The 25,909-nt window shown below is 40.2% G+C and overlaps 1 protein-coding gene across 8 annotated transcripts in view; it reads right to left on the reverse strand.

The window, feature by feature from the left end:
* The window catches only part of dgkg (diacylglycerol kinase, gamma), a 546,249-nt gene that overhangs the window by 483,921 nt on the left and 36,419 nt on the right, over positions 1-25,909 (reverse strand). The window contains exon 2 of one of the 8 annotated variants that reach the window (XM_087988713.1): positions 14,253-14,326. The exons of the other annotated variants lie outside the window; for them this stretch is intronic. The gene's annotated coding sequence lies outside the window, so the exon portion shown is untranslated. The remainder of the gene's footprint in view (positions 1-14,252; positions 14,327-25,909) is intronic. 8 annotated transcript variants of the gene reach the window in all.

A 25,909-nucleotide genomic window follows, 5' to 3' on the forward strand; every position in this document is an offset into this window, starting at 1 on the left:
TCTTATTGATAAGGAGAGGAATATTGTTCAGGGGACAAAATTGTTCTGTTTGTTATAAACCATTTGGTTGCTGAAATCCTGACATTTTCTTTTAAAACAGGCGTTGTAAATGGGATTCTACATCTCAGGATCTCTGCACAGGAAATGATCTGAAGATAAGCATACCCATTGGGGGAGGCGATGGCCTTGTGGTATTATCGCTGGATTATTAATCCAGAGATCAAGGTAATGTCCTTAGGATCTTGCTATGGCAGATGGTGGAATTTGAATTCAATAAATATCTGGAATTAAGAATCTAATGATAACCATGAATCGATTGTCAGAAAAACCCAACTGGCTCACTAATATCTTTACGGAAAGAAACTGCCATCCTTCCCTGGTCTGGACTCCAGATCCACAGCAATATAGTTGACTCTTAATTGCCCTTTGGGCAATTAGGGATGGGCAACAAATGCTACCTGGCCAGTAACACTCTCATCCTATGAGCGAATAAAGAATGTTAAATTAATTGCAGGATAATATACTCTATGAGAAGTATGAGAGAAGAAAGGGCTATGGATTGACTTTGCTGGCTTGAAACAAATACTGGACAGGAAACAAAAATCTCTAAAATTAAATGGGTAGGTGCAAATCATCGGTAATCTGCACTTTTTTGTAAAACATTTATGCAGAAAATACAAAGTGCAAACAGTTCTAGAGGAGGAATGATTCTCAATAACAAAGTTCGTGCAGAATTATAGAGCTTTTTTATTTGTTTGGAAATTTTGGTTGAACTTATAAACTACTTGTTAAAGAAATACAAGGGAATTTGTTAATTTTCTATGAATTGGATGCAGATAATGTCTATTGACTGCATATTAATTTGGGACTTCATATAATATTCAAACTGAAATGGTGTTTCTGGAGTTAAGTGGTGAACGAGTATAATGTTTAACACTAAATACATGCACATCTCAATATCATTGATATGAAATTTACTGTCTCATTCCCATACAAACGGAGGTTACCACAAAGGTCCCTCCTTCTCATCCTCTGCCCTTGGCTGAGATGTGATAATGTTGTAACACCACCAATCATCTCTGAGTGTGCAACCTTATGGTCCTTTGTGACTATGGTGACTTTACCTGTATACATATGGAAGGACGTGCTTTCTGAAAATCCTTGCACCTACTCAGGAATTTGGGGGCTGAGGAAGGGTGGATGGGAGCCTACAACTCCCTATTGTTTTCTTCACAGAATGCCTTGACCAATCATAATTGCCTTCTTGATGAGCTAATCAACAGCCTCCTCTCCAGTTGTATACATTCTCGTCATTGTTTGAAATTGACATTCATCTATTTGTCCTGAGGAGCTCAAGACAAAATGCTTCAGCAGCGGTATGTCTCATAAGATATGCATTTTGCTGAAAAGAAAATGAAGATTATCTCAAGCTCTATCCTTCCCCAACTGACTTTCTGTAACGTAACAAAGCAGGACTATTAAATATCAAAAATCACAACACCAGGTTATAGTCCAACAGGTTTATTTGAAAGTACTAGCCTTCGGAGCGCTGCTCCTTCATCAGCTATCTGATGAAGGAGCAGCACTCAAAAGCTAGTACAGGTACACAATCCTTTATCTGAAAGGCTCAGGACCAGTCCTCTACTTTTTGTCATTTATATAAATGATTTGGATGTGAGCATAAGAGGTACAGTTAGTAAGTTTGCAGATGACACCAAAATTGGAGGTGTAGTGGACAGTGAAGAGGGTTACCTCAGATTACAACAGGATCTGGACCAGATGGGCCAATGGGCTGAGAAGTGGCAGATGGAGTAGATTTCAGATAAATGCGAGGTGCTGCATTTTGGGAAAGCAAATCTTAGCAGGACTTATACACTTAATGGTAAGGTCCTAGAGAGTGTTGCTGAACAAAGAGACCTTGGAGTGCAGGTTCATAGCTCCTTGAAAGTGGAGTCGCAGGTAGATAGGACAGTGAAGGCGGCGTTTGGTATGCTTTCCTTTTTGGTCAGAGTATTGAGTACAGGAGTTGGGAGGTCATGTTGCGACTGTACAGGACATTGGTTAGGCCATTGTTGGAATATTGCATACAATTCTGGTCTCCTTCCTATCGGACATATGCTGTGAAACTTGAAAAGGTTCAGAAAAGATTTATAAGGATGTTGCCAGGGTTGGAGGATTTGAGCTATAGGGAGAGACTGAACAGGCTGAGGCTGTTTTCCCTGGAGCGTCGGAGGCTGAGGGGTGACCTTATAGAAGTTTACATCATCATGAAGGGCATGGATAGGGTAAATAGGCAAAGTCTTTTCCCTGGGGTCGGAAAATCCAAAACTAGAGTACATAGGTTTAGGGTGAGAGGGGAAAGATATAAAAGAGACCTAAGGGGCAACTTTTTCACACAGAGGGTGGTGTGTGTATGGAATGAGCTGCCAAAGGAAGTGGAGGAGGCTGGAACAATTGCAACATTTAAGAGGCATTTGGATGATATTTGAATAGGAAGGGTTTGGAGGGATATGGGCCGGGAGTTGAGAGGTGGGACTAGATTGGTTTGGGATATCTGGTCGGTATGGATGGGTTGAACGGAAGGGTCTGTTTCCATGCTGTACATCTCTATGACTCTATAAGTGACAATTTGATGGTGAAATTTTAAAAAATCTTACCGAAAAGCAGACTCACTATGAGTACTATGGCCCCTGAGACAGAACTGAGGCCTGCTAGTGCTGGGCCACGTTCACCCACGTTGCATCTGAGTGACACACATCGAGTAGGTGTGGAGTTGTGTTAACTGTTTGCATGCCAAACAACCTTGTTAATGAGAAAAAAACTTCACAAAAAAAACCTTTAGATTTTGGAGCTTTTCTGATTTCTGATAAAGGGTTGTCGACCTGTACTTCCAAATAAACTTGTTGGACTATAACCGGTGTTGTGTGATTTTTAACTTTGTCCAGCCCAGTCCAACACTGGCATCTCCATATTATATTAAATATCATGAGCTGAAATTCCAATGGACTGAAGCTGTAGAAGCTAAATTTTATGCTTATCAAATCAAACATCAATTTCCATAAACTTGGATGTGTTTCTAAACACCCATTGAAACATTCCAATATGTGTGTGTTGTCAGGCTTTAAGTAACCCAAGGAGTTCATAATATCAAAGTAGTCGTTCTGGTTAGCTGATTAATGCAAAGTCAACATTGAGTTATATTGTGAGTGTCATGCAAAGAACACTACATGCAAAATAAATAACTACCTAAAAATCCCAAACATTGATTTTTATATAAAATGCCCATCCCTTAACATACATTAATATACATTCTGTTTGCTCAATTTGTACTGTTGCACCGAAATCTTGCTATTTTGTGTTTAGGTATTATGGTCAAATATAATGTGCACAGAAAGGTAGAAAACATAAAATGGTATACAAAGATTCACTACTGGTGCAAGGTGATCGACAGCATTTTCTGCAACAGGATGTTGACAAGGTAGAATTCAGAACTTGCTAAATGTGAAACACAATCATGATGAACTTTTTGTAGGACGTAGCAATAATGCAAGAGAGTGTTCTGGTGGTCACTTGTGTGAAGCACAAACCAACTAAATCATTGCTTTGAGACCACATGTTGGATAAAAAGCGGATATGTTGTGGCCAGCCATGACATGTATGATAACCATCTTCACAAGTTAGGTTGACCGGAAAATATTTTGTGACTTATGGTTGCTCACGAAATTGAGACCATAGAAATATTCTATTTATAATAGCAATATTTTTTCCAACTGAAATCTAATATAAACTGCTATCGTACAGCATTGAGGGAGGCCAGTTTGGTCAGTGTTTTTCACCCAAGGAGAAAAGTCGAACCACCTTTACAATACACTAGTGAATACATTTTTATTTTACTGAATTCGTAAAATCAGACTGCAAAAATCATGCTAGTTTCAATTCTATTTACATGCTTATTTTGGCATTCTGAACTAAGATGATTGCAAGTAAACATGACAGCGATTGTGCACTAATCTCCATCTGGAAATATTGACTGAAAAGTTATACAGAACAGCAGCAATTTCATCAGGATTTCAGCACAAAGACAATTAAATGAAAGGTTATGCGCATTTCCAACAATGTGTGTGGACCAAGAGAGATGGAAATGTCTATGGTTCACTAAACAAACCTATTAACATCTCCTGTGACTGGATCCCAAGCTCTCATAATGCATGTCACCATGATGTTCTTCTGGTCTGTGATGTCGTCCACAGACTACCCATTCTCTCATTTTTTTCAGCTTCCCTCTAAACTCTCCAGGATCCTGCACCGCTATTTTCCCACCTTGACCACAGATCATTCATTCCTTTCTTCCTCAACACTCGATGCCACAGATTCACCCAAATGACAACCAGATAGACACTCAATCTAAGTGGCTACGACCAAGAAACAGATTCCAAAATAGCAAATTGGTTCCCTTAAATTTGGTAAGTCTTAAATAATGCCTTCTCTTCCAAAATTATGGAAGAGTCTTCCAGACTATGTCAGCCTGTTCCTACCCTTCCTCCCCATATATCGAGTGCAAGTCCTGGATGAAGATGACTTTTGTTTCCTTAATTAACACTTGTGATTGCCTTGCTCCATTCCCACCAGAAGAACCTTGCACTTTTGCTGCTAAAGCCAATAACCTCCAAAGTCATTTTACAATGCAAACCTTCATACTGTCTGTTCCAGAGCTGAACTTTAAACATTATGAATCATTTTTATCTAAAGTTACATCAGACTTTGCTACCTCACATCTCAATTACAGATGCTATTTTTGTTTAACATCCCGGATACTAAGTTACATAAACCTCAACTCATCTGAAACTGCGTAACAACAAAGTACTCTGGGATTACAATCATAAAGCCTTAAAGCTTAACATGTACTTTCAATTTTAATCTAAATAAATTTATGAGTATTCTATATTAATTGCTCACTGGTGGTCAACTAATATTTATATTTTAGACTAGCAAATCTTTTGGAACTACTCAACATTGAACTGAAAATGCTTTCATCTCACTGACTCATCCATAAAATACATTTTCTGCCTGTGTCAATGTGTCTGAGTGGCACAGGAAACCAGACTTAATCTCCACCCATATAACATCCCCTCCTTCCTGCTCTCCTCTCAGTGCCTAGGATTGGCCATTTGAGTTGTCAATCAAAGCAACAATGCTGATAAAACACAAGAGAATTACTATGAATGAAGACAGTGAATTAAGTGTCATTCTCAAGTTAAAAATAGCGTAAATTTAAATATTTGTTTCATCTTAACTATTAATTTTAATCCCACATACATAATTGAAGCAGAAGGTAGTTCACTGAATTGTTCAATGAAATTTACTGGATACAAACAATGCTTCTGATAAATTACTTCACTGAAATATTTTCATGGCTTGTTTCAGTCCATATGCCTATGGGGTGGATATGTCAGCTTATTACTTCACAGAAATATGTTTTAATATCTCAGATTTAGTTTCCATCCTCTTATTTTCCAGCCTAGGATGGGTAGCCCAGCTTGTAGCCAACAGCTCAAAGCACAGCAGGCCTACAGCCTCAAACTACATCTGCAGCCTCATCCAGCCACAGTTCCCTCTCTTACTTTCACTCTGACTCGGAATTTTTCTTTTTTGTTCCTCTCCCAATTTACCATGGCCAGGAGAATTTCAGCCCTGCAGTCTCCCTACAAACATTTCCCCAGCCATATTTTGCAAGACCCTGGCATCTCACTGCACAGAGCATGAGACAGATGTACAATTGCCCACAAAATTCCAGGAAGTGCAATTTGATAATAGCATAGCAAAGCCAGCAACTCAGGACCTCTGGTGCTTTGAAACAGACATTGTATTTTCTTCAGCAAAGATTTGACAAATAAACAGAAAAGGAGAGGGTCACCAACAGTGGATAAATTAAACATGAAGAGTGATAAGTTTTTTTTTTAAGAAAAAGAATGGATTGAGGGAGTGGAGATAAGACATTGCTAATCATTATGATAACCTTTACACTATTACATCTACTCAGGGTGCCTATGCTCTTAACATTGCATTTAACCAAGGTGACAAGGAAGAAAGCAATGCTGTAAGTTTGGATTCTTTGAGCCACACGCCTGTTTAGCATAGCTGAATAACATGAGCACAGTATTACTGGTTTTCCAAATATTGGTTTATTTGCCATGCATCATTGTGTGTTATGGAAACTTTCAGAAATTAGTCATCAGCCATCAGTCCAATCTGCCTTTCTTATTTGTCAGTGCAGTGAAGCAATATTCAGCAACCATTGTATATTCAGAATGAATTCCTGCTGTCAGAGCAGATGACACCAAGTTAGGAAGGAACTATGAATTCAAATTAGGAGTGGAGGGATTATAAATATTGCTCACTGAAATTTGCAACTGGGCTATCAAAGGCAAATAAAAATTGAATATAAACAAACCCAAGGTCTTGCATGAATGACAACTTTAAATAGAAGCAGGTGTACTCCAAAATTTGCGACGGCAGAAGCTAATGCTGCTGTGTGTTTATAAATGGTGAGTGTAAAATCAAATTTGTGGAAGCAAAAAAGGCAAAATAAATTTACATTTTACATTAAAACATGTGCAAACCACACTGGAGACAGGAAATCTGACATAAAAACAAAATGCTGAAAACACTAATATCCAGCAGCATCAGTGAAGAGAGAAACAAAGGTAATGTATCAGGCAGATACTTTTTGTGTCAGAACTGAAAGATATTAGAGATTAACAGTCTTAAGCATGTATAGATTGAGGAAAGAAAATAACAAAAAAAAGGGGAAGAGTGCATGTGACAAAGACAGTGAGTGAGTGAGTGAGTGAGTGAGCAATGTCAGGAATCATCTATCATAATCCCACTTCAAACTCCGTTTCCACAACGTTTTGTACAGCAACAACGTTCAATGCAATCTTAAGGAACAGGATTTCGTAGCTTTTAAACCTCAGCTCTGGTAACAAAACACTGCTCTCATTGTCTTTGGCAACAGGTACTGGTGATAGAAGATGACTGCATCTCATCCACTAGGAGTGCCAAAGGTATGAAAATGGTTCTGGGGAAATCCTGTCTGTACACATTTGGTAGCATCAGCCCAAACCCTTGGCACTGACCTGCCCACACACCATGACATTCTTGGATCACCAGAGCATTCTTTTTGCAAGATTTTCCCCATGTTCCCACACTCCTGACAATCTGCGCTTAACACTTGCAACTTCTCTGGAATATCTTTTGTTTCACCATCTATCCAATTACTAACTCTGATCCCCTCAACATCCTCGATTTGTTTACTTACTTATTTCTATCCTCAATACCATCACATACTTCCTTGTTCACTACTTTCCATGCTTAATTGGTTACTTAACTACTTCTATCCTCAATACCGTCACATACAAAAGTTGTCAAAATCATCTGCATATTGCTGATACTTTACACTCAGAGAATCCAATCTGAAAAGCAGCTTTCCAACTCACAAACTGAAATTCTCTACCTAATTAAAAGTTAAAAATCAAATTTTCGTCATTTATAGAAATGATTTGGATGTGATGGTTAGTAAGTTTGTAGATGTCACCAAAATTGGAGGTGTACTGGACAGTGAAGAAGGTTACCTCAGATTACAACAGGATCTTGATCAGATGGGCCAAAGGCCGAGGAGTTGCAGATGCAGTTTAATTCAGATAAATGTGAGATGCTGCATTTTGGAAAAGCAAATCAGAGCAAGACTTGTACCCTTAATGGTAAGGTCATAGGGAGTGTTACTGAAGAGAGAAAAAAAAAGACCTTGGAATGTAAGTTCATAGTTCCTTGAAAGTGGAGTCACAGGTAGATGGGATAGTGAAGAAGGCGTATGCTAAACGTTATGAAGATGTGAGTGTACGGTACCTTTAAGAAAGTTAAAAGCTGGCAAAACTACCTGACATCAAGTGTTCTCAATAAGGTAACAATGTAACACTTGATCGAAAGCTAGATGAGCTGGGTTGCCTGGAGACAAAAACAGATTCACATTAGACCAATCAGTTTAAATTATACCCCAAACTCTGATCCAGTTTCTTGATCTTCCTTAGACTTCTCCACAACAAGGATGTCACTCCCACCTTGGATCGTGCCAAATTATAACCCCCCAAAAAATTACCAAACTCCAATCTAATTTCTAGGGCTTCTCCACAATAAGGGTGTCACTCCTACCTTAGATCCTGCCAAATTTGGCAGGATCCAAGATGGCAGTGACACCTCTGTTTGTGGAGAAGTCCAAGAAAGACCAAGAAACTGGATTGGAGTTTGCTTTTTGGGGGTATAATTTAAACTGATTGGCCTAATTCAAATCTGTTTTTGTGTCCAGGCAACCCAGCTAATCTAGCTTTCGACCAAGTGTTACATTGTTACCTTATTGAGAACACTTGGTGCTGTCAGGTAGTTTTGTTAGCTGTTAACTTTCTTAAAGGTACAATACACCCACATCTTCATAACATGTGCTTGCCATTATTGGTCAGTACATTGAGTAGAGGAGTTGGGAGGTCATATTGCAGCTGTACTGGATATTAGTTATGATACTATTGGAATACTGCATGGAATTCTAGTCTCCTCCTATAGGGAGGATGTTGGGAAACTGGAAAAAGGTTCAGAAAAGATTTACAATGAATGAAGCCAGGGTCAGAGGATTTTAGCTGTAGGGAGAGGCTGAATAGGCTGGAGCTGTTTTCCCTGGAGCGTAAGAGGCTGAGGGATGACCTAATATAGATTTATAAAATCATGACGGACATGAATAGGGTAAATAGACAAGAGCCTTTCCTCAGGGTAGGGGAATCCAAAACTAGGTTTAAGGTGAGGGGAAAGACTTAAAAGGGATCTAAGGGGCAATTTTTTTCATGCAGAGTGTGGTGCGTGAATGGCATGAGCAGCCAGAGGTAGTGGAAGAGGCTGGTACAATTACAGCATTTAAAAAGGCATCTGGATGGATACATGACTAGGAATGGATTAGAGGGATAATGAGTCAAATGCTGGCACTTAGGTTTTAAATTAAATTTAGGATATCTGGTCGACATGGACGAGTTGGACCAAAGAGTCTGTTTCCGTGCTGTATATGTCTATGACTCTATGACTTTAATTACCCAGAGCTGGACTGATTGCTACTAAAATTACAGAAGCATCAGGTTCTGCAGGTAAGTGACTACTGCACAGGCCATTTTAAAAAAAAATTGTACCCATTATGAACTTAATTTATTTTCGTTGAATTTCAAAATTAATTTGATTGTTTTTCAAAGCTTATTAGTTTCCCATCAATTCAAGTATTGCTGTAAGATTTGCATGGAATATTTGACATTCATATTGAGAACTGCATTCTAAATACAACTGCTAATATTTATGGTGCCTCATCCATTAAAAACGCTAAAACAGTTGAATGGCAAAGTCATAGATCAGCTTGCTTAAAAAAATACTCCCATTTATTTACTGCTTTCATTTGGTGATGTATTTTAACAAAAAAAGTCTTATCTTTCATGTGAACTTTATATTAAAAACCTGCATTAAAACAAAAGCTGTGATTCACACGAGAGCCCAAGAGGTTGGAAGCCTCTTCACGAGATGAAAATCTGACCTTTTTGCAGCCTCAAAACACCTCATGGAAAGCAAAGTTGGTAAGCAGAGTAACCCAATTTACTGAAAGAACACCAAACGAAATTAATCAACAAGATTCCACATTTTGTAACTTTTTGAATTATAACACTAGAACATACACATGAATTCACACACAATTACTTTAAAAAAGGTAAATTCCACTTTAAATATTCACCACAACAAAGAAACACCTTACACAACCTGAAGCATTCAAATCACTTCAGAGACATGTGACACCACGTAGCTTCATAGTCCCACAATACAATGTCTTCTGTTCACACAGGGTACATAAGTAGTCCTATCCAACAGTTTTCACTCCAAGTTTCACAAATACTTTCATCATCAGTAAGGCACACTTCCTCTCCAACTGACTATCCAATAGCATGTTTCACAGTTTGGCCACTTTTGGGAAAACACTCCATTTTGGGGCTACAAATGAAGCAGGGCAGTTGGAAAGAGTGACAGTGGGAGACATTTTGGTGGCAGTGATCATAATTCAGTTAGTTTCAACATAATTACAGGAAAGGACAAAGTTAGGACAGGAGTTAAAAGTTCTAAACTGAGGCCAATATTACTAAGGTAATGAGTGATGTAAACGTACAAACAGCTGCTTAAACATGTAAATCAGCATGAGCACGTGGAAGGCAGTTGAAGGATGATTCATGGAGTTCAGAGTAAACATGTTCCCATGAAGAAAAAGGGTGTGACGACCAAATACAAGGCATCCTGAACATCAAGGTGTTTATACCATTAGATGAGGCAAAATAAGAAACCTATATCTGACGTCAGGCACTCAATATTAGAGAAACCTGAAAGGAATATTGAAAATAGGGGCAACGTTTTAACAAAAGGACATTAAGAAAGCAAAGTCTCAGAAAGACAGACAATTGGCAAGTAATCTCAAAGTGTATCTAAAAATGTTTTATCAATTTATTAAAAGATGATAACTAAAGGAGAGAATTGGGTTCATAAGAGACCCAAAACGTGGTGTGTGTAAAGGCAGATGTGGGTATGGGTCTTAGTGAATATCTTGCATTGATCTTCACAAAGGAGGAGAACAAAGTAGATATTACGGAGGTGGTAAAGGATTGGATGTGCTAAGCATGGGGAGAAAGGAAGTATGATTGTTAAAGGAAGCCAGGGAGGAAAAAATGGAAAGTCTGACCACCTTGTTCTAATGCTCACTTGATACAGGTCCGGGGCCAAAAGACCAGAAGACTAATAATGGAGTAGATTTGCTTAAAAAGGCACCAGAGGATAGTTTAGATAAATACAGGCGAGTCAGTTTAATCTCAGTAGCGGGCAGAATAATTTGTGAGGCACAGGATAAACTGCCACTTAGAACAGACTAATAAGGGATAATCAGCATAGAGTTTTTAAAGGAAGATTGTGCTTGACTAACTTGATTAATTTTTTTGAGGAAATAACAAGGAAGATTGGTGACAATAGTGCAATTTAGAAAGGCTTTTAATAAGGTTCTACATGGCAGATTGGTTAAAAAAAAAAATCACACAGATGCAAGGGAATTTAGAAAACTGGACAAAAAATAATTGGCTTGGTGACAAAAAACATTAATTGTTTATGACTGATTTTGCAGCTGGAAGGTGATTTCCAGTATGGTCCTGCATGGCTCAATACAAAGTACTCTTCCTTTTTGTGACATACGTTAAATGATGCGGTTGTTAACTGCAGGGAGCATGATCCAAGAAGTTGGCAGATGATAAAAATTGGGCACGTGGTTGATAGTGAGCAGGATGACTGAAATCAACAAGATTCCAATGAACTGTTCAGGTGGACAGAAGTGGAATTTGACTCAGATAAGAATAATTTGATCCAGCTCGTCTACTGACCATCCCTTTAGTCTATTTTTGCCACCTGCATTAGACTACTCTTTCTTCATACCTCCAAGTGCCTTTATTTAAGTTCAGGTTTAGTTGGTACTGGTTGCAGATCATGGATCACCAAGACACACGGATCAGCTTCTTTTTAAACAGAAGAATGGTATGATTGATCCCTGTACAATGCATACAGGTCATAAGACATAGGCACAGAAGTCAGTATTCAACTCAATGACATCACAGCTAATCTGATAAACCTCAACTCCACTTTCTTGCTGTTTTCCCTTAACCCTGGGTTCCCTTACTGATTAAAAAAAATCTGTTTCTCAGCCTTGAATGTATTTAACGACCTAGACTCGACAGCCTTCTGTGGTAAAGAATTCCACAGATTCACTACCCTGCTTATTCATTGCGTGGCCCTAGACTCTCTGAAAAGGGGAAATAAACTTTCCCCATCTACTCTGCAGAGTCCCTTAAGAATCTTGTCCATTTCAATAAGGTTGCCTCTCGTTCTTCTAAATTCCAATTCCACTACCAACTGGTCCTGAACTTAATTAAGATTACTTCGAATAGGCCTAACTTACTCAACCTCTCCTCATAAGACAGTCCCACCGTACTTGGCATCAGCTTACTATAACTTCTTTGGACTGCCTGTAGCGACAGTATATTTTTCCGTGGATAAGGAGCCTAAAACTGCTCACTGTTTTCCAGCTTTAGCCTGAGTAATGTATTGTTTTAACAAAATTTATTTTTATATTGCACTAACTTTGCACTATACAAACATTCTATTTACGTTTCCTATCACCCACTGAATCTGGATGCTAACTTCTTCTAATTCATGCTATGCACAATATATATTAATGATTTGGATGAAGGAACAAAATGTAACATCTCAAAGTTTGCAGATGATAACAAGTTGGGTGGGAGGGTGACTGCGACGAGGATGTAGAGATCCTTCAGCATGATCTGGACAGGTTGGGTGAATGGGCAAATTATTGGCAGATGCAGTGTAATTTGGATAAATGTAAGGTTATTCACTTTAGAAGCAAAAATAAGAAGGCAGATTACTACCTGAATGGCTGTAAATTGTGAGAAAGTGAGGTCTGCAGATGCTGGAGATCAGAGTTGAGAGTGTGTTGCTGGAAAAGCCCTGATGAAGGGCTCCGGCCTAAAACATCGATTCTCCTGTTCCTCGGATGCTGTGCTTTTCCAGCAACACACACAACTGTAAATTGGGAGAGAGGAGTGTGCAGTGGGACCTGGATGTCCTTGTGCACCAGTCAATGAAGGTAAGCAGCAGGTGGTAAGAATGGCAAATGGTATCTTGGCCTTCACTGCGAGAGGTTTTGAGTATGTGAGCAGGGATGCATTGTAGCAGTTATACAGGGCCTTGGTGAGGCCACACCTAGAATAGTGTGTGCAGTTTTGGTCTCCTTTTCTGAGGAAGGATGCTCTTGAGTGCAGGGAAGGTTTACCAGGTTGATTCCAGGAATGGCAGGACTGACTTATGAGGAGAGATTGACGAGGTTAGGATTGTTTTCACTGGAGTTCAGACGAATGAGTAAGGATCTCAAGACTTATAAAATTCTAACAGGACTAGACAGGGTGGATGCGGGGAGGATATTCCTGATGGTGAGTACATCCAGAACCAGGGGTCACACTGAGGATTTGGGGTGGACCAATTAGGACATGAGATGAGGAGATATTTCTTCACCCAAAGAGTGGTAAGGCTGTGGAATGCATTGCCACAGGAAGTAGTTGATGCAAAAACATTGAATGTATTCACGTGGTGACTCGATACAGCATTTAGGGTGAATGGGATCAAAGGTTTTGGCAACAAAGCAGGATTAGGCTATTGAGTTGGACGATCAGCCATGACTGTGATGAATAGCAGAGCAGACTTAAAAGGACCAAATGGCCTCCTCCTGCTATCTTCTATGTCTCTTTATTTCTTGGAATAAGGATCCCCAAATCCCTCTGTGCTATAACTTTCTGCAATCTTTCTCCATTGAAAAGATCACAGAAGTGCTTCACAGGAGGCTCCCAAGCACTGAGGATGTCACCTAGACAGGGGCCGAAACGTCTGCAACACAAATTTCCAGCTCGGCAAACAGAATCACAACAACGAGTACCCGAGCTACAAATTTTTTCACAAACTTTGAAGGATGAGTGTCACCGATTATGATATTCTGGTAACTGACTCTGAATGAGGGGGTACTAAAGTCAAGGACTGTTGATATGTAATAAAAGGTGATTCTTATCTGTCTGGAGTTATTTCACCATTAGTCTTTGTGATTGCTTTCTGTACCGATATGGCAGCTTCCACTTTCATACACACCAACAAAGCATGAACATCCACATTTAGACATTTCACAGCTTTAGCTTTTAAACCTACAAGTATAGTTTAACACATTTTTGTAAGCCCTTTTCTCCAAACTGAAAAATGTAAACAGAGGAGGGTCTGTTCTGTCTTTAACTCCACCAGAGGCTCTTCATACTTTGCAAGATCTTCAGGGTGCTTTCACTTCTTCCAGGAGCAAATCAAGATGTACAATGGTTCTCAATAATTCACTGTGACCCTCTTTAGTTTTCCACAATGGCAGTTAAAAATTTGAGCTATCACTCCCTCTACAAGGATTACACTCTTCCACTAACTTTGCCTGGTATCTCTCTCAATTTCAATTCTTCCTATATTTGGAATTTTTTATTCCCAGCATTAACCCCATACTTAATTCCTGTTTAGTGATTCTAACAGGTACAGGTCCAAGTATTAATTACCTCTATTCTCCTTGTTTGGCTGCCATCAGATATACAACTGCCTTCTCATAATCTTCCAAGTAAACTATGGTTGCCTGAAAGAAAAATACACAGATAAAACTAAAGTAAAAAAGACAGCCTCCTTTCAATTTATACCCATGCCAACGTGGCATGTTTGGGATGTCCAAGTGAGATTCCAGCTAATTATCTTCCACTTCCAAACTTTTTAATCTGAAAAGTTTAAGTCCCTTTTCAGCCATTCTTTGCTCTAGGACACTCAAATAATTTAAGTCCAGAATGAAGACATTTATAGACATCCCTTCTCCACCAAAAAACTTCGAAGAAATTTCCACTGTTAGTGTGTTCTAATTCATAGTATGTAAAGATACAATATCCGTTATAACAGTGATCTTAGGGGTGCTTAACAGTTCCTCAAATTGAGGTCTTCCACTTGCATTTAGAAATTTAATTTGCCCAAAACTAAACATTATATCCCTATAATATACAAATCATAAAATTTTGTCATCTTCACAATACCTTTTACTCATTAGTAACATTTTCTTCATACAAATTGTGTATTTCACTGTCGAGAAAGATAAAATATTTGAACATTGCTGATATTTCCTCATTCCTCATGATAACTTCAACCTTTGCTTCTGCAGGACAAACATTTACATTAGATTAGATTACTTACAGTGTAGAAACAGGCCCTTCAGCCCAACAAGTCCACACTGACCCTCCAAAGAGTAACCCACCCGGATCATTTACCCCTTCACCTAACACTGCGGGCAATTTCACATGGCCAATTCACCTAACCTGCACATTTTTGGACTGTGGGATGAAACCAGAGCACTCGGAGGAAACCCACACAGACAGGGGCAGAATGTGCAAACTCCACACAGATAGTTGCCTGAGGCAGGAATTGAACCAGTGTCTCCGGCACTGTGAGGCAGCAGTGCTAACCACTGTGCTACCGTGCCGCCCAATTATGGCTTTTCTTCTTATATAATTGCAAAAGCTTGAAACTAATTTTAAGTTACAATTTTATTTTACTCTATTAAGCGCTGGTCAACCAGTCTCTCAAACAAAAAGCCAATAATAGATATAATTTTTTGTTTAACACTGGAAGCTAGTACAATTGCAACATTTAAAAGGCATCTGGATGGGTATGTGAATAGGAAGGGTTTGGAGAGATATGGGCTGGGTGCTGGCAAGTTGGACTAGATTGGGTTGGGATATCTGGTCAGCATGGACGCATTGGACTGAAGGGTGTGTTTCCATGCTGTACATCCCTCTGACTCTATGCCTTTTTTTATAAATTGAATTTCAAATTAATTTTAAAGGTTTTGTCCCCCACAGAGAATCTTTCATTATGAGATTAACTCTGCCTCATTGCTGTCTACCACATTGAAATAGCTGTATTCCTAGATGATTCTAAAACTAAACTGTTTCAAAAACACTATGAACTCACCTTCCTGCGTCAATGCTATTTATCCTGTCCAAATGAAGATTATTGCATTACAATCATTGCAGTAACATAGGCAATGAGGTCAGTTAGGTGGCCCTCATAGATTACAAGTTCTCTGATTGGGGCTGTTAACCTGTATGCCTGTACAGAACATTCAATGCAGAGTTGAAAATTGGAAAGTGTAGTATTTTCCCAGATGACCACTGCTGGGACCATGTGGTATTCGCCACTTCTATGCATGTAGTACTGTGCAAAGGTTATTTGATCTATTTCATTGCAAGTAATTCTACTTTGTCTTAGGCCTGTCTACTGACTAGTGATGGATCATACACTGTCAGGAATAATCTAGAGAACAGATATTTCTTAAATATCAAAGATGATTTACTGCAAGATATCAGTTAAGTACAATTAGATTTGGTCAAGTGTAATTACTAAAATCTTTAAGAGCTGCTTCCTCTGACATCTACAGTGGAACTCATCTCTACCCACAGTGCGTGCGTGAGACATCAGCAGAATGGTTGGAGCCAATGTAACATGAACAACAGCTTAGACAACAGAAAATAATATCCACACAAGTACCAGGCAATGTCCAACTCCAGCAAGAGAGGATTTAACCATTAAACTGTATCTACATGTCCAAATTCCTCAACCCTTCGTTTTTGCTCAAGGATGACCAGACTACCTAACAGGATCAATACTGCAGCTGCAAGGCAAAAGCAGATCCTGGGCATGCTGTGGCAGGTGATTCACCTCTCAACTCTTCAAATCCTTTCAAGCCTTGACAAGGCAAAATCCAGGAGTGTGATGAAATACCTTCCATTTACTAGGATGACTGCAGCTTCAACAGTACTTAAGGCTCAATGCTATTCAGACAAAGAAGCTAACTTGACTGACAACTCAGCCATCATGTTAATTATTCACTTCTCCACTGACACAATGGGGCAAGAAAACCCAGATGCCCTGAGCGAGAATTTAATACCTTTTCTCTCTACCAAAATGTCACTCCAACTGCCACCTCAGATGTTGGCCTCCCATGAGTGATGAAAGCTATAGCAATTATATTAACTGTTGAACTATGAAACCTGCAATGCTGAACCTATTTTGATACAGTAGATATGCACGTTGAGAGATGGCTCAAGTGCATGCTGCCTATTTTGAGAGGGCTGTTGTCTCAATTAAATTTGATCTAAATAAACATCCCTCAGACTGTTGTTCTGCAACCTAACTTTTTGAATTGAGTTGAATTTATTGTCATGTGTACCGAGGCACAGTGAAAAGCTTTGTCTTGCGAGAATACAGGCAGATCACAGAGTTAAATAGCATAGATAAGTAAATAATGGGTAAACAGCAGCAAAAACAAAAACTCAGGTACAGGTGAATGTTAAGAGTCTGAGAGCCCATTCTGTATTCTAACAACAGAAACTGTTTTGAAACTGGCTGGTGTGGGTGTTCAGGTTTCTGTACCTTCTCCCCACTGGTAGAGGTTGTAGAAAAACATTGCCAGGGTGGGATGGATCTTTAAGAAGGCTGGTGGCCTTTCCTTGACATCAGGCCTGGTAGATGGATTTTAATCGATAGGAGGTTGGTCTTTGTGATTGTCCAGGCCAAGTTTACCACTCTCTGTAACTGTCTCCAATCTTGAATGGTACAGTTGCCATACCAGGTAGTGATACATCCACACAATGCTCTTGATGGCACCCTCTATAAAAGTTGGCAAGGTATTCGCCACCATGCCAAATTTTCTCAGCTGCCTGAGGAAGAAGAAACATTGTTGAGCCTTGGTAACCAGTGCATCCACATGAAGAGTCCAAGAAAGCTTGTTGTGGATGACCAATCCCAGGAGCTTGACACTCTCCACTCGAACCACCTCTGTGCTGTTAATGTGTCGGGAGGCATGAGTAACATCCTGCCGAAAGTCAATAATGAGTTCCTTGGTTTTGCCAGCATTGAGAGCTAGGTTGTTGTCAGTGCACCATTTTTCCAGGTCTTCCACCTCCCATCTGTAGTCTATTTCGTCGCCAACTGAGATTCTATCGACTATGGTGGTGTCATCAGTGAACTTGTAAATGGCACTAGTCTGGTATTTGGTCATGCAGTCACGGGTATACAGTGAGTACAGTTGGGCTCCAGTGTTGAGTGTTAGTGAGGATGAAATATTGTCCCCAGTCTTCACTGATTGTGGCCTGTGGGTCAGGAAACTGAGGATCCAGTTGCAGAGAGTGGGGCTTAGTCTGAGACCACTAAGTTTAGTAATCAGTCTCAAGGGGATAATAGTGTTGAAGGCTGAACTGTAGTCAATGAGTAGGATTCTTACATAGCTGTTCTTGGTGTCAAGATATTCTAGGGAGGAGTGAAGGGCAAATTACATGGCATCTGACGTGGATCTGTTAGCCCGATAGGCAAACTGGAGTGGGTCAAGAGTAGTGGGGAGGATGAAGTTGATTAATCCCATGACCAGCCTTTCAAAGCACTTATGACCACCGAAGTTAAGGCCAGTTGTTCCTTAGTTCAGAACTCTTTGGCTTTGTGGTTCCTGCTTTTGTTCTCACTGTCCAGGAGAAAGCAACATTACGAGTTGTGTACAGCGTATTCCAGTAAGCATGATTTTAAACCTGAAACCATCCTTTTGCACCGTTTCCTTGGTTTAAAGCAGTGTATTTCATTTCAGTCTAAAGTCCAAAAATAAAAAAAAAGTAGTCTTTGCAATGGTGACTGTTGAAGATTAGATCAGATTCCAACTGATTGCAGCAATACCAGACTAAGGGAAGCATCCAGTGTTAATTCATTATGATAATTTCTTCACCTTTACACCCATTGCATAGTTATGAAAAATGGCAAGCAACATTCCCGCTACATAAATGCTACAAAATGACCATCTCCAATAAAAGACAATGTAGCCACTGCCTCACTACATTTAATGCATTCCCATGCAAATAGCCCAATATCAACAATGACAAGCAACTCAACTGGATTTGCTGCATTATCACAATGGCTACAAAAATAGATCAGAAGCTAGGAATTATGCAAGTAACTCACCTCTTGACTCCCCGAAGCCTGTCCACCATCTAGAAGGCATAACTCAGGAGTATGATGGAATACTCCTCAATTACTTGGATGAATGCAGCTCAAGAAGCTTGACACTATCCAGGACAAAGAAGCCTGCTTGATTGTTTGTGGATGTGGTGCCATTCCACCACTGGTGTCCAGTAGCAGCAGTGTATACTATCTACAAGATGCATTGCAGAAATTTACCAAAGATCCTAACAGCACTTTCCAAACTCATGACCACTACCACATAGGAGGACAAAGGGCAGCAGAAATACGGAAACACCCCTTTCCAAGTTCCTCTCCAAGCCACTCAACATCCAGACTTGGAAATATATCACCATTCTTTCGCTTTTGCTGGGTAAAAATCCTGGAACTCCTCCATGGCATTGTGCATCTACCTACAGCACCGGGGCTGCAGAGTTCAAGGTGGCAGTTCACCACCAAAGTCAAGGGCAGCTGGGGATGGGAAATTAACGCTGGCCCAGCCAATGATGCCTACATCCCATGACAGAGTAAACAAAATACAGCTGCCTTCTTTAAATCTGAGAATAACAAACTAAGTAGAAAAGAACTCATACCTATGCTGCCAAATGGAAACATTACATAAGACAATAACATACTGCTACCAGTTACCAATTGTCAATTCTGACTTTTGGAACAGTAGTGTATATTTTCAAACATTGTATTTGAAAGGCAGCCTTTTATTGAATACACAAACAGAAATGTGCGATTGAAAATGAGGAGATTGGGGAATCAACAGCAATTCACGAAACCTTCCTCATGTGTAGCAAGACAATGAAGGTAGTTGTGAACAAAATAGTTATTTTGGCTTTTGGTTTAAATGAGTTATGTTTTTAAAAATGTAAATTATAAATTCTTGTTTTGCTGAGTAATAAAAGTCACAGGACTTATTTTAAGCAGCTTAGATTAAGATTAGCAATGTGAAATCAGTATTGTACTTGTCTAAATCGGTTCTTTTGATTAACCCCTTATTAACTGGTCGCAGGTTTAGAGGAAATAAGATCAGATTGTACAGCCAGTGGTCAGTTAGATCCCATAATTGACACATGAAGATTAGTATTATTTCACAGTAATTATAAGCTTAAAGTTGCCTGAATGCACAACACCAGTTAACAGCATCAGGAAAAAAGCCTGAACTGTAAGTCACCTTGGATACATACAGCGGCAAGATGATTTTCCTTGAGGCATGTTACTGATAAGTGCTAACAACTACAGAAAGTGTTATTATCAGAGCTTATTTCTGAGTTTAAAATAACCAAGTATTATGTTTAATTTCAAAAACCCCAGAGGCAGACAAGCTGTTGGTTAAGTTGAAAGAGTCCTGATAGAGGACAAATGTGACGGGTAGTTTCTCTTTGCTGAGAAACGTGGGCATGGCCACTTTCAGTATTTGAGGAGTCATGAATGGTGCTGAACATAATGCAACCATTAGTGATTATCCCCATTCTGACCTCAGGATGGAGGGAAGGTCATTGATGAAGTAGCTGAAGTTGATAGCGTAGGACACTACCCTGAGGAACTCCTGCAGAGATGTACTGGAGTCGAGAGGACTTCAGCTATTCTGTTGACACAACCAATTCAGATTTCATCAACATCAATGCTCAAATTCCATTTATGCATGCTTTTTTGAGAAAAAAAAACTGGATGCAGCTGAGAAATGGAGTCCTTTTGTCATTCAATATCAGCAACAAAAGTCACACATGCATACTGGAATCAACAATATTCCCAAAATAGCATCAAAGCCCTAAAAACTAGGGGAATCACTAGACTTATTTTATTCACCGGGTAATTTCCAGAATGGTCCAAAATGTAGCTAACATCACTTCAAAATGACTAAACATAATCAATATCGCACCTCAATGAGGTGCAAACTATAGTATGGATGCTAGCTCCTGTCCAAGAGAATTAATGTGCTTAATAACCTAATTATTTTCAAAGATTGGTACAATTTTCCAAGTTAAATGATTCCATGATTTTGCTGTGGGCCATTTAGGGGTTGGGACTGGACCTGGTATCAACCTCAACATTGTTCTTCTCAGATGCTGCCAAACCTGCTCAGTTTCTCCACCACTCTCTTTACTGTAAAAAAAAATGTTGACTGATTTGAAGTCAGCATCACTGTAGTGGAACCTATCATTGAAGCAATGTGACCTGCTCTCATTGATTACGAGACCCAAGGGAGAAAACTGAATTTAACAAGAACCACTTAAATATAATTTTCAACAGACTCCTAGGTAGTTCATAAATGACTAGCGGCTGAAACTCTGCCAGAATTTTAAGATAACCTTTTATACAGGAAATGACAGGGGCATGCATGACAGGATTAAAAAGACAACACAAACTTGGTAATAATACAGCTCTACTTAAAGCAGCAGCAGAGGCAATGGACAGTTGGAGAGATAAATAGATATGCCAGGGAAAACACCACTGAGGAAGCTCTATCATCATAGAAAGCCAACCTGTTGTGACAGAGCTGGATATGACACCTATAAACTAAGCTCATAGAACATAGAACAGAACAGCACTATACAGGCCCTTCGGCCCTCAATGTTTTGCTGGCTTTATCCAACTCTAAGATCAAGTTAATCTACGTACCCTTCATTTTACTATCTTCCATGTGCCTATCCAAGAGTCACTTAAATGTCCCGAATGTATCTGACTCTAGTAGACTCCTGGCAGTGCATTCCATGCACCTACCACTCTTTGTGTAAAGAATCTACCTCTGACAATTCCTCTAAACCTTCCTCCAATCACCTTAAAATTATGCCACCTTATGATAGACATTTCCATCCTGGAAAAAAGTCTCTGGCTATCCACTCTATGCCTCTCATCATCTTGTCCACCTTTATCAAGTCACCTCCATCCTCCTTCACTCCAATGAAAAAAAGCCCTGGGTTCCTCAACCTTTCTTCATAATACATGCCCTTCTGTCCAGGAAGCAGCCTGGTAAATCTCCTCTGCACCCTCTCCAAAGCTTCCACATCTTTCCTATAATGAGGCGATCAGAAGTTCCGCAAATCTTTTGAGTCACTTGCCATGGGCAAGACTCCCAATCATGTGCTTAGTGAGTACTATAACAGGAAAACTGACAACTTTGCAGCTTCACAATCTCTGCAAGAGGGTGCTAGCTGACAGTGCCCTAGCATATGCACAATGCAAACATTGTGACACCATCCAAGAACAAGGGCGATCATCTCCCTGCTCAGTATCATGGATGAAGTATTTGTCCTTGTTGCCCTGGTCAACAGCAGATCTTAGGTGGACACATCTCCCTGCAATTTCCAGTGCGGTTTCAGAAGTGGAATATCTACAACTGACATGACTCTCTTTGTCTGGCAGTTGCAAGGGAGTCTGTGAACAAAGGGGACAATTATTTATTGCCTTCATCAATCTCATCAAGACATTTGACCATGTGGAGCATAAGCAACTTACTTAAGCTGCTGGAGAAAAACTGGCTCTCCGTTGAACTTTCTTAAAATGATTTCATCTTTCCACACGCAATGGCAAAAGTCAGTTCTGACAGGGTCAGGATAAGGGCTCAAGTTATGACTAGGGAAACCATTGTGATGCACAGCAGGGTCAAATAGGATTATGCTCTGATTCCAGGTTATGTTCTTTGTCTTTGCTTCTAGCATATGCCCACAGGTCATACCATAACTGACAAAGCTGTTCAGCCTTGCTGGCCTGAATCAAAGGCAAAAATGAAACAAGTTGCCCTCGAATGATTTTTCTACTATAGAATGTCCACAAGCATTCCATTCCAACAGTATTGGAGTAAGAGGTTGAGGACCGAGGTGAGAAGGAATTTCTCTACTTAGATGGTGGTGACCCTTCAGAAGACTGTGGAGGCTCAGAGAACATTCAAGACAGAGATTGATAGAGCTCTGGATATTCAAGACATCCACATCCAAGGAAATGCAGATAGTGTGGGGAAATAGCCTTGAAGTAGATCAACCAAGATCCCATCAAATGGCAAAGCTGATTTCAGAGATCAAATGGTCAACTCCTGCTCCACTCGTTACATCCAAGAAGTCTAAGAGTATGTAGAAAAACAGCAACCTGGCTGAGAACATCAAACAGAGAGTTGACCCATCCTACATCCTCAGCACATTCCTCCATAGTCATGACACCTGAATGCAGAAGTCAAGGCTGAATTTTTTTCATGTCATTATCTCAGATATATCCTCAACACACCTTGTCAGGGCAAGGTCACCATATCAGAGATCCTAGAGTGTGCTAGTTCCATCAACATACACTCATTGCTAAGCCAAAGCTGCCTGCACTGGCTCTGCCATGCCCACTGGATGGATGACAACTGTTGACCTAAAGACCATCTGTCTGGAGACTTGGCCACTAGGTGATGGCCTCCTGGATATCACACCCAAAAATGACAGATACAGACACTGACAACTGCCTGACAAATCGTCAATAACTGTGACCTATCATGGCTGATTGGAAAGGACCCAGAAAAACAAAACAGAAACAAAAAGCTCAGCTGGATGAGAAGAGGGCCTAGAGAAAAAGCAGGCCAACACATTGTGAACCTTCTCAGCCTACTGTATCCTCGACAGGAAACTGCTGTACCAGAGTGGGGTTCCTGAGTGATGTGCAGATTTCCACACCGCAACCAAATACTAACCACAGACTAGGGTAAAACATAAAAAGGAAGATAGAATGACAGTTTGTCAGGATGACATGATGCTAATCGTGGAAAATTTTAATCAATTTGAAATGTCAGGTGGTACCCTAGACGAATTGATAAAATGTTTTCAGGACAGTTTCTTGGAACATCATGTTCTGGAGCTGACCAGACAGCTAACTATACTTGACCTAGTATTGTACAAGAAATAAATTTAATTAGTGATCTCATTATGAAGGTGTCCTTAAGTTTAAGCAACCAGAATATGATTGAATTTTACATCAAATTTGAGGCAGAGGGGAATGGTTCTGGAATTCCTTTTTAAAATCTGAAAGGAGAATTATGAGCATATGAAAACAATGCTGGCTAAAACTAATTGGAAAATTAAATACTAAATCAATATAGAGATGGAGTGACTGAAATTTAAGGGATATTTCAGAATGCATAGAATAGATACATTCCATCAAGTGAAACCGTATTCAAATGATGGTCTTACTATCAGTGGTTATCTACAAACATTAAAGATGAATGAACAAAAAAGCATTTAATTTTGTGCAGACTGTTGGCAGGTCAGAAGATTGGGTATAAAAAATTGCGACTAAAAATGTAATAAAGAGGGAAAAGAGTGAGAGAGAAATCTATCAATAAATAAAAACAGATAAGAGCTTCTATAAATCCTTTTTTTAAAAAAGCGAAGTGACTATTATAGTCATACAGCACCAAAAGATCCTTCTCTCCAACGCTTCCATGCTGAACAACTTTTCCCAAAGTAAACTAGTCCCATTTGACCCATATCCCTCTAATCCATTCCTATTCATGTACCCTGTCTCAATGCCTTTTGAATGTTGTAACTGTAATCGCATTTACCACTTTGTCTAGTGCTTCACTCCACATACAAATCACCTTCTGTGTGAAAACAATGTCCCGCAGGTCCCCTTTTAAATCATTCTCCTCTCACCTTAAAAAAAAATTGACCTCTAGTTTTAAAATCCCCTAAATGAGGGAAAAGACCTTTGCTAGTCACCTTTTCTATGCCAGTCATGATTTTATAAACTTCTATAAGGTCACCCTAAGGTCATCCTATGCTCCAGTGAAAGAAATCCCAGCCCAATCAGCCTTTCCTTATAAATCAAACTCTCCAGTCCTGGTAATTTTTTTTTGCAACTTCTCCAATTTAATAACATCCTTCCTAAAGCAGGGTGACCAGAATTGTACACAGCACTCCAATAGTAGCCTCACCAACTTTCTGTACAACCTCAACATAATATCCCAACTCCTATGCTCAATGCTGTGAGTACTGAAGGCAAGCATGCCAAATATCTCCTTTATTACCCTGTCCAGCTGTAACACAACATTCAAAGAGCTATGTACCTGAACCTCGAGGTCTCTCTGATTCAGAACATTTCCCTGGGCCTGACCATTAACTGTACAAGTCCTGCCCTGGTTTGTCTTACCAAAATGCAACACCTCGCATTTATCCAAATTAAATTCCATCTACCACTCTGCATTCTGCAGGGAAATTTGCCAGTGCTACTCAGGAGCCTTTGCAGCACTAGTAATGATGGGGAATGGGTGGATTCTAAGCAGTAGAGAGAGAATAGGGAAACAGATGAAGATGGTTCAGAAGTTAGACAGCAAGTTAATTAGACAAAGCAGGCAACAGCAAGTCAGAGAATGAGGTAACTCTGAAGAATTTACTGCAAGGGGTCTGATAGGTAAGGCGGATGAATTCAGGGCACGAATGGGAACATGGGACTGGGATATCATAGCTATTATAGAAGCTTGGCTGAGGGAGCTGGCGCGGTAGTAGTTTGGCGCACTGACCTTTACACCGCTGAGGCTAAACGCCAGCTCGCGGACACCTCCTCCTACTGCCCCCTTGACCATGACCCCACCTCCCACCACCAAACCATCATCTCCCAGACCGTCCATAACCTCATCACCTTGGGGGATCTCCCATCCACCGCCTCCAACCTCATAGTCCCACAACCCCGCACCGCCCAAAATCCACAAACCTGACTGCCTCGGCCAACTCATTGTCTCAGCCTGCTCCTGCTCCACCGAACTCATCTCCGCATACCTCGACACGGTCCTGTCCCCTTAGTCCAAGAACTCCCCACCTACGTTCGGGACACCACCTACGCCCTCCACCTCCTCCATGATTTTCGCTTCCCCGGTCCCCAATGCCTTATCTTCACCATGGACATCCACTCCCAGTACACCTCCATCCCTCATCACGAAGGACTCAAAGCCCTCCGCTTCTTCCTTTCCCGCCGTACCAACCAGTACCCTTCCACTGACACCCTCCTTCGACTGACTGAACTGGTCCTCACCCTGAACAACTTCTCTTTCCATTCCTCCCACTTCCTCCAAACCAGAGGAGTAGCCATGGGCACCCGCATGGGCCCCAGCTATGCCTGCCTGTTCGTAGGATATGTGGATCAGTCCGTCTTCTGCAGCTACACTGGCACCACCCCCCACCTTTTCCTCCGCTACATCGAT

The sequence above is a fragment of the Chiloscyllium plagiosum genome, unplaced genomic scaffold, assembly GCF_037043375.1.
Source record: "Chiloscyllium plagiosum isolate Xiang-an unplaced genomic scaffold, Cpla_swu_hap1 HiC_scaffold_7, whole genome shotgun sequence".
In the NCBI taxonomy this organism is placed as follows: Eukaryota; Metazoa; Chordata; class Chondrichthyes; order Orectolobiformes; family Hemiscylliidae; genus Chiloscyllium; species Chiloscyllium plagiosum.